Consider the following 10,442-nt stretch of genomic DNA (forward strand, 5'->3'; position numbering starts at 1 on the left):
TTCCCTCTCCCACTCTCCCTTCTTTTGTTCCCTCACTGTTTCTCTATCTCTCAAAAAAAAAAATAAAAAAATCATTAAAAAAAAAAAAAAAAAAAGAACCATAAAACCACATGGAATAAATGATTTCCGTCAATTTGCAAATTAAAAAAATAGGGAGAGAAGGCTTCCCCTGAGGGGTGAAGATAACCCCAACAATGTATTTGTTACTATCATCCCTTTGAAAACTTAGCACAACAAATGTTAGAACATACTGGAGTGAAGTTCGAGACTGGTGTTGCCTGTGCATGCAGCTCATTTTACCTCTGCATGTTGTAGGACAGAAAGGGGAGAAGCAATGGGGCAATGACCTTGGGTAGGCAAGAAAGATGGGGTGTAGTGCACCAGCCAGATTTGGGAGCAGAGGAAGCCCCTCTGTGGTTCATGGGGGTGGGGGACAGCAGAGCGTGTGCAGGTGGATGCTGGAACCTGGTGTGTCTGGTGGTGAGTGCTCACTTCTCACGCAGTGCTAGGCAGATCATCATCCCCATTTTATTCAAGAGAGGCTCAGAGAAGCTACACAGCCCGTAAGTGGCAGAGCAAAACTAAAACCATAGAGTTCCAGCTTGATTAGAGTCCTCCCCACCCTCCAAGTAAGTGTATGGGTGTCTTTGGCTGCCAGAGTGGACATTTTGACCGGGAGGAGTCAGCACACTCTTGTTCTCGTGCTCACCAAGTATCTTCTGATTCCAACACTAGACCACATATGGGATGGAGTAAGCATCAGCAGTGAGGGCAACAAATACGCAGGTGACTCGAGCTGCTGAGCCCGGGACCCGCGTGGCTGGGGCAGTGCTTCTCAAGCTTGAAGCGCTAGGGATCTCGTGGACCTGCAGAGTCTCGAGGAGCCTTTCTGGGAGGAGGGCCTGAGAGTCTGCATTTCCAACGAACTCCCAAGCGATCCCGAAGATGCTGGTCCACGGACTGTACCCCAAAAAGCCAGCGCTGAAGGGTAAAACAACCCTAATGCCAGTCAACAGACGAACGGATAAAGTGTGGCATGACCATAAAAAGGCCATAAAAGGGATGAAGTCCTGACACCTGCCACAATGTCGGTGAACCTTGAAAACGTTCCGCCCCACAAAAGGAGCCAGCCACGTAAGACCACGTATCCGACGATTCCATTTGAACAAAATGTCCAGAACGGGCAAATCCACAGAACCAGAAAGCAGATTTGTGGTTGTCAGGGGTTGTCAGAAAATGATAAGACAGGTCCTATGGGGCCAAAAGGGCCACGTCTAGGCAGTGAAGGTTGGGGGTGTTCCCAGGTGGTTGGGGGGGCTCTGGGAGGTGCCGGCACCAGCTCTGTATGCCAAATCAGCCTAAAGTGATCCACTGACATCCTCTTGGAGCAAAGCAAAAATAAGTATGGGAACCCCTAATATCCACGTTCTGTCGCACTGGGCCCAGAATCTACTTTTCTTACCACATTTCTGGAGCACAAACTAGCAATTGGTACCCATAGAAAGTGACAAATTCCTGCTCACCTTATGGTGGAAATACTTCTTTTTGGGATCGTTTGGTTGCAATAACGACAATAGATTCTGCTTTTAGGAGCTGGAATTCTCTTCCCTGAATAAGCACAGAAACGACACCGTAATGGTTGCCCGTGGCTGTGGCTAGGCCAGCCCCCCTGCAGCTCTGTCCACCGCCGTTGTCCACGGTGGTCCTGAGTACGAACGGCCCCAGGCCCGCCTCGCCATGAGCGTCCACACTGCCGGCGTCCTCGGCCACGCAGGTAACCCTCGGCCAAATCACCCATGATTTCCCCTACGTGGCCGCAGACGTGCGCCCAGGGCAGCACGCGACCGTGATGAGGAGGCGGTTTCCTGGAGCGGGACTGGTTTCCGAGGAGGCCACAGTGCCAGCCTTGTGCCCCCTGGCTGCGCTTTCATGCCGGGACTTCTGAGGTCTGGCAGCAAGCTGGTGCCCCTGTGCATGTCTGGGTCGGGGGTGCTGAAGCTGACAAGTCCAGCCGCGCTGGGAGGCAGGACGTGGACGCGAGGCTCAAGCATTCCAGTTTCTCGTTTGCCGGTTTTGAGCTCGGCCAGATGCTTTAGCAGAGAGGCTTAGGGCACAGGGGATTTTAGGCTCCGCATGCGTTCCCCTGTGACAATATGACCAGAACCCCACATTAGGAGCAGGGCTACAGGGACAACTGGCCGAGCTATGGGCTTTGGGGTGTCCCCGAAAGTCTAAACTGTCCCGGCGGGCAGGTAGCTGACCCCCCTCCTCTGGGCTTCCACTGACTTTCACGCTTCCTCCCCGAGCTGGGGTGCCTGCCCGCGGCTTCAGGTGCTCTCACGCCCCGCCCGCCCCGCCTGCCAGCCCCGGAGAGAGCAGCTTCTCACCCGCACACCTCTGAGCCTCTCCTTGCTCCCGCCACCACCCCCGGAGGCTTTCTGCCTCTGAGTTTTGTTCCTTGCAGACAGAGAAACAACTGAAAGTGCCCCAGCAGCCAGACCCTCTGCTCCAGGGCGGAAGGAGGGTTCCCCCAAATCTCAGCCCGGGCTGCTCCAAGGTTGCTGTGTGGGCGCCCCCAGGAAGCCCCTCGTCATGGCAGCTTCTGACCGAGGACAGTCCGGCTTCACCGCCCCTGGGCCTCACGTCCCCTTCCAGAAAACTCCCTCCTCCTCTGCAGGGGACAGCGGCCTCGGCCCCGGGACTTCCTGCCCTTGCGCTGGTCCCGAATGGGCTTGGAGAACAGGGTGGTGTGTGCCAAGATGCAGGGCTCAGAGGCACATCCCTGAGCAGCTTGCTGAAGAAGGACAATGGCAGGCCGGTCTCCTGAGTGGCTCTTTCCTCACTTCTGAATCACGACAGGTGCACCTCGCTTCCCTGCGCTTCGCGGACGCTGCGCTGTTTACAGAGTGAAGGTCTGCACGAGGCTACGGGGAGCACGTCTGTCCGCACCGTGTATCCAACCGCGTTTGCTCGCTTCCTGCCCCTGGGTCACATTTTGGTAATTCTCACACTATTTCAAACTTTTCATTCTTATGTTTTTGAAGTGATGGGGTCTGTGATCAGTGATCAGGACTCGCTAAAAGCTCAGAGGATGGCGAGCATGTTTCAGCAATAAAGTACTTTTATTTTTTATTTTTATTTTTTTAAAGATTTTATTTATCTGAGAGAGAGTGAAAGAGAGCATAAGCAGGGGTGGGGTGCAGCGGGAGAGGGAGAAGCAGGCTCCCCGCCTAGCAGGGAGCCCGATGCGGGACTGGATCCCAGGACCCCGAGATCACGACCTGAGCCGAAGGCAGACGCTCAACCGACTGAGCCACCCAGGCGCCCCATAACGTATATTTAAATAAAGGTGTTAAACATTGTTTAAACATTGTTAAAACATTGTTTTAATAGACACAACACTATTGCACACTTTATAGATGACTGTGGTGTAAACGTAACTCGTACATGCACGGGAAGCCAAAGTATTCCTGTCACTCACTCTATCGTGATGCTCGCTTTTTTGGGGTGGTCTGGAGTGAAAGCATGTCCCCGAGGTGCAAACGCTGCGTTGGCGCTGACCAGCCAAGAGGCAACAAGGAAGGTTCTCTTTCATCATCCCGGCTTCAGATAAAGAAACCGAGGCAGGTGGCGAGGGAGCGGGGGTGTCCTACCGTCCACAGGCGGCACACTCAGACTCTGAACCCAGGCCAAGTGGCCCTGGCTGGTCTCTCCGCAGACGGCTGGAGGGCAGGGAGGTCTGGGTTTGAATCCTGCGAGTGCACTCGGCTGCCAGGTGATCACCTTCGCTTTTTGGCTTCTGTCTCCTCATTTCTTTGGACTCAACTGGGGACGTGGGGGACGTCAGTCCAGGCGCCCCCAGAAATTGTGTGCAAAGTTGCTTTCTTGTGAGTGTGTGCCTTTTCTCGAGGAAGAGTGAACATTTTTGGTGGAGTGCACACCCAGTTACTAACGACACGACTGAGTGACCCAAAAGATTTGAGAAATCAAGTTCTGTTAAGGCATCACGTCCAAAATTACACCTGCCTCATTGAATCAAGAGAATAGCAAACACTTGTGTGTCCACTTGTGATCTTCCCACAGGGAGAAGCAGGATACAATTGGTTAGACAAGTGGAAATGATGCAAATAATTGCAACTCCATTAGAAACATTTGGATATTATATACTTCATGTTGATTTCTTTAGGGCATTTTATATGCATTTCTCTTTCCCAGAATTTTGTTCATAAAAAATCAAGCCCATCGGTAATTAGCTTCACTATATTTACCTTTATGGTTTATAAACACAATGAAGATACTACTGCATAGTTGGAGAGTTTGAATGTGGTTGCATATCTGTCTAGACATTTTAATTTATTTCAAGGTTAGTGAGCGCACTGTATGCGTAACTCCACAATAACAGCTTTTTGCTAGAACATGCAGCTTGTCCTGATGTCCGGAATGTCAGGAATCAAACAGGGGTCTCTGGGGCAAGGGTGGGTACTAACGACTTAAAGTGCGTGGCCACACATGGGCTCTTGGTGCTGAGATGGGGGGACAGATGCTCCCAAACTCATCCACACGCTGGAATCACGTGGGGAGCCAGGGAAATCCACTGTTGCTGCCCAACCCCAGTGAGTGTGATTTCCCTGGTCGGGCACGTGGCCCAGACTGTGGAGTCTCTGAAAGGTCCCTGGGGTCCTAAGGGGGAAGTGGGGCCCCGCGGGCATCGGAGGGAAGGCTGACTCTCAGTCCTGGGGCCGGTGCTCTGTCCTTCCCATCTGAGGAAGAGGAAGATGGGGCAGATGAGCTCCCTGAAGAGTCTGGAGATGTAGATGTGCAGCGACGGGACAGACACTTGGTCCTCGTGGAAGAAAGATGGGCTGGGTTGCCACAGCGGGGACGGCCAGGTCAGAGGGCATAGGTCCCCCTCACTACCCTGTCCCCCAGGATGAACCTGCGGGACGGAGGGGAGCCGGCCCTGGGACTGAGGCTGGGGCAGGGGGTCTGGGCTGCGGCGAGCACCCAGCTCTCCCGTCCCCCGTGGGCGAGCGTGCAGGAAAGCCCCCCAAGCCTAGGTGTGTGCTAGCTTCACGTGGAGAGAAGGGGAGGCAGCCCGCAGGACGGGGTCCTCGGGGAGGCAGGCGGGACAGGATGTGAGGCTGCCCACCTCCCCCACGCTCACTTGGGAGACCCCTCCTCGTGCGGACCCCTGGGGTCTCAGAGCTGTCCCCAGCCCCGAGCGACAAGCAGCGGCACCAGCGAGCTGGAGGGTTCTGGGCCGGGAGTGGCCGCTCTGAGGAGGAGGACGGGATGGGACTCCAGCCTCCTGCCGGACTCCAGTTCGGGCATCGAACCAGCCACAAGCACGGACACGTCTCCCACGGCCCCGGCGTGCACAGCGCCTTTCCCAGCTGCTTGGCTGTACGGATTAAAGCCCCATTTCCCAGCTACAGAAACCGAGGCACAGAGAGGTTGTGCAATTTGCCCGAGGTCGCACCATGACTGTCAGAGCTGCTGTTCAAACGAGGTTGATGGGACTCCGGGACCTGAGTGCCTCAGCAAGACACGACCCACCTTATTGGACGCGGGCAGGGGCTCCGGGCCAGGAGAGACCCAGGTTGGCCTCCTGGTTCTTTCCACTTCAGTCGGTGCTGCTCACTCCTGCCACTGTGAAGACCGACAATAATGAAGAAGCTGAGCTTTCCCATGGTCTCGGGTCTCCTGCCAGGACCCCAGGACGGAGGGGTGGCCAGGAAGGAAAAGAGGGGGACATGGGGAGGCCTCCGGAGGGCAAGGGTCAGTGGGGGAGGGCTGACCTGGAAATGACCAGGTCATTTCTCGTCTGTATCCTCATTTTCTTCCAGGATGTTCCCTCTGTGGACTGTCCCACCCCAGCCCCATCCCGTCCCTTCCAGAACGACTCCTATGTTACGGCTGGTAGAGGACCAACGTCCCTTGTCCCTGCGTGTGGTTAGCCGCTTGTCTGTCCGTGTGAGTGACCGGAGACTCACCGCGTCTTCCGTCGGGCTGCCGACCAGTCCCTTCCGCCAGAGGGACCCGCGCGTGGTGCCCGGGAGGCCCTGGAGCCAGCGTGGCCTGGTGGCAGCGGCTGGTCAGGCGTTGGCCGTCCTGACCCAACCTGCAGGGTCTGCGTCCGAGGTAATTAGAGCAGAAGTTAGGAGCCCCTCCCAGAACCCAGCAGCATGGCCATTGCCCTTTGATTTTAAACAAAACTGGTAATTCTATCCCTAAAGCACAAACGCTTTCATTTTTAAAAAAGTTGGAATATTACGGATGAAGCCAGGTTTCTTTTTGGCCACCGCGCCGGCTCCCGAGCCAGTGCTGTTTTTACAGTGTGGAAGGGGCGCGTTCCCTCCACAGCCTGTCCCCATTCCCACCACGACAGGAGGCAGGGCTGTGGGCGTGCATGATTGCATCGTTCAGCCAGCCGCCCTTGGCTGGTCCCCAACCCTCCCCAGCCCCATCCCATAAAACCCCCGAGAAATGCCCCGTGTGAGCTCAGAACTCCTCTCCAGGCCACTGTAGCTACCCATGGCCGCTGTCCCGCCAACATGGGACCGGAGGGGGTCTGGGCTGTCACGGGAGCCAGTCCTCGGAGCCTTACCTTTCACCAGGAGGAGGGAAAGGGGCAAGCGCCAACTCTGGGCTGGTCTGCAAACAGGAAGGACAACACATACCTGGATGCATGGTTTTGAAATGAGAGACTGCGTGTGAAAGGTGTCCAAGGTCACGGGAGACGGGAGGGGACACCCCAGGGAGAAGGTTTCAGCAGTCGACTTCGAGAACCATCTTAGCTGGGCGTCGTTCCCTCAAGGGATCGCTTTGCTCAGGACGATGAAGTCATGGCAGAGGTATTTCACTTCCCAGACAGAAATTACACGGTGCTGTTGTGCATACTTCTCGGTGGTGCCTTGGGAAGGATCCTGTTGTCAGAGTGGACCTGAGTCCCGGGAGACATGATCATCAAGATTGCTGTCTCCCCAAGGGCCGTGTGTTTGGGTGGGAGTTTGTCCATCAGACCACATGCAATTGCATCAAATGAGTAGTCTCAGGAGGGACTTCAAGGCCCGGAATATCTGTGTTTGTGTTTGGGGCAGACTCCGCGCCCGCCTGGGTGGCAAAGTCAGGGGATGACCTGCTGGCTCCTGCTTGGCTGGCGTGTGAAGGAGGGAAGCATATCATTAAGCTCCCGGGTGAGAGGCAGCAGTTCCAGGCGTCCCGTCTGCACCGTGGCCCCCGAGCCTCCCCCTCCTGTCCTTCTGTCTGAGGTCCATTTTCACACACTCATTAAAGCACCTGCTCGCCAGCCTCCCCCGGCCCGATCAGCAACCACAGCTCCCCTCCTTGTCCCCACACGGACATTTTCCCGGAGCCCCAGAGGGGCCGTCTCAGGGTCAGTGTTCGGGGGCCCTTGATCTCAATCACAGAATGGCCACCCTAGCAGCTGCCAAAGGCTGGGTCAGGGGACACAGGACAAATGACCATGCACATCAAATCTTTGTCACTTGTCACTTGTCTGGGGGTGAAAGAGAAAAAAATCATGCCCTGAGCATCTCTTAATTATCCGAAATAGGGTGCACTTACTGTGCATGAGCCAAATGTCGGGAAAAAGATAAGGTGGGCACCAGGCCGAGTTGGCAGGATACGATGTTACAGAGCAGAGGGCCCAGTCGGGGGTGAATTATTCCCCGATCCCAGTTTGCTTTTCAAGATACAGTAGACAGAGGATAGGCCACTGTATTTTCCACTTTATTTTATTTATTAATTTATTATAGCCAAATGACCTATAAGCACCTGGTTCAGGGGTGATACTCTCCAATAAAATCAAGTCTCTGCTCTCAGAGAGCTCACAGGCTACAGAAGCGAAGCCTGAAGGAAAGGAATGCGCTTGAACTTTGTAAATACGGAGATGTAATCTCACCGCGGAGGTGAGAGGGGTGTGACCCGAGTCAGCGGGGGCGGTCAGGTCGGGCTGACCTGGTCAGGTCTGTGCGTGTGTGTGTGTGTGTGTGTGTGTGTGTGCGTGTGCGTGCACGCGGGCACGCTGGGGGAGGTGGGGGGGATGGGAGGGGAATAGGGCAGGGCACTCGGGCAGGTCCACACCGGGCTGGAAAACACCACCCCGTGGCAGGTAGTCTGTGTCGGGGGAGAGAGAGGGAGGCTCACACAGTTGTGAGAACTTCCCAGATGTGGTTAAGTTAAGGGCGTGGGGATGGGAGATGCTCCTGGGTCCTGGGGGGCGGCTACAGATAATCACAGGTGTTCCTGAGAGATTTGATGAGACAGGTGTGTCCTTGGTCACACGTGGTGACCAAGGAGAGAGATTCGGAGACGCCGCTGCTGGAGCTGGGAGCAGCCCCGGGGACAGGACGAGGCGGGGACATGGGCCCCCAGAGCCCCCGGGGGTGCAGCCCCGCTCACACTGCTGACCTCCAGAACCGAAGAGAACAAATGTTATGTTGTTTTCAACGACGAATTCTCCGGTGACTTGTTACAGCACCCACAGGGAACGAATACAGTTATAATACACATTTTTGATTTTCCTTGGACTAATTAGGGCTGACATTGTATCACTTCACGTAAAAGGCAGGGCCGAGCAGCCCTGTAGGACTGTTTGCGTCCCTGCCCTCCCCTCCCGCGTCCCCGACTTGTCAGAGCATCACACAGACGCCGCAAACCCTACCTGTCTCGGGGTACGTGCGCCACCGTGACAAACGACCCAAACGGGCCGAATGGAAATTTGTTTCTCAGAGTTGTGGAGGGTGGACGTGCCGGCTCGACGGCGTCCTGGTGAGGCCGCTCCTCCCGCCTCCTTGCTGGGGGCTCAGGTGGCCTTTGCTTGGTGTGTGCATGTGGGGAGAGAGCTCTCTCTTCCTCTCCTTATAAGGCCACAAATCTATTGCATTAAGACCCTACCCGTATGACCTCATCATCTCCTAAGAGCCCCTTCTCCGAATACTGTCTCAGCGGGGGTTAGGGCTTCAACCGATGAATTTGGGGGGAAACAGTCCAATCCATAGCTCCACCCGACAACATCGTTACATTTTGCTTTTGATGGCCATATGAATCCTAAAGACATCAAGAGGAAAAAGAAGAGTCGTTGGCCATTCCATTCAACCTAAAGCATTTTATTTATTTTGCAGTGCAGGTCTTGTGGCGATGAATTCCTTCAGTTTTCTTTTATCTGAAAGTGCCTTCACTTTGACTCAATTCTTCTTTTAAAGATTTATTTATTTACTTGAGAGAGAGAGAGAGGAAGAGAGCGAGTGGGGAGGGAGAGAGAGAATCTCCAGCAGAGACCCTGATGAGCGCAGAGCCCGACGCGGGGCTCGATCCCACAACCCTGAGATCATGACCTGAGCCGAAATCAAGAGTCAGATGCTGAACCGACTGAGCCGCCCAGGCTCCGTCTCGATCCATTGCATGTTGAATTCTGGGTTGACAGGTGTTTTTTCTTTCAGTACATTGAAAATGTGGTCTTCCCTGCGCAGAATCTGGTAAGAAGTACGAGATCGTTTGAATTGTTGCTCCCCGTATGCAGTCTTTCATTTTCCTCTGGCTCTATCCGCAGTTTCTCCTTATCTTTGATTCGCAGCAATTTGATAATTATGCCGAGGTATCGTTTTCTTCATATTTATCCTGTTGGGGGTTTGCCCAGCTTCTCATATCTTTACATTTATGTCTTTTGCCAATTCTGGAAAGTTTCAGTCATTTTTGACAAATTTTTTCTGCCCCATTCTTTCTTCTTTTAGTTCTCTGATTAAATGTTCGTTAGCTACCGCGCCCCCCCGCCCCCGCCAACTCCCCAGGGTTCTGCTCTGCCCTCTTCCTCTATGGCTTTCAGATGGGATGATTTCTATTCCTCTAGCTTCGAGTTCGATGACTTCCCTCTGCACCTCCTGTCTGCTGTTAATTTTTAATTTCAGATATTGTATTTCTCAATTTTTAGAATTTTCACTTATTTTTTTAAAAGTTTTTATTTATCTGCTGAGATTTCCTATCTGCTTATCCTTTACAGACAGTTTTCCTTTACGTAGCCATTAAGCATAGTTACAATAGCTGTTTTCTTTTTTTTTTTTTTAAAGATTTTATTTATTTGACAGAGAGAGACACAGCAAGAGAGGAAACACAAGCAGGGGGGCATGGGAGAGGGAGAAGCAGGCTTCCTGCCAAGCAGGGAACCCGACGTGGGGCTCGATCCCAGGACCCTGGGATCATGACCTGAGCCGAAGGCAGACGCTTAACGACTGAGCCACCCAGGCGCCCCACAACAGCTGTTTTCAAAACCTCTACTGATTACCTTTGGGTCTCCTTGGGGTTGGATTCTACGGATATGCTTTCTTCTGAGAGTGGGTCCCACCTGCCGGCTTCTTTGTTGAGGAGCAACTTGGGATCGAATCTTGGACACTGTGACTATTGTGTTTAGAGATTCTGGATTC

Source organism: Phoca vitulina, unplaced genomic scaffold (genome assembly GCF_004348235.1).
Source record: "Phoca vitulina isolate PV1807 unplaced genomic scaffold, GSC_HSeal_1.0 scaffold47, whole genome shotgun sequence".
Classification (NCBI taxonomy): Eukaryota; Metazoa; Chordata; class Mammalia; order Carnivora; family Phocidae; genus Phoca; species Phoca vitulina.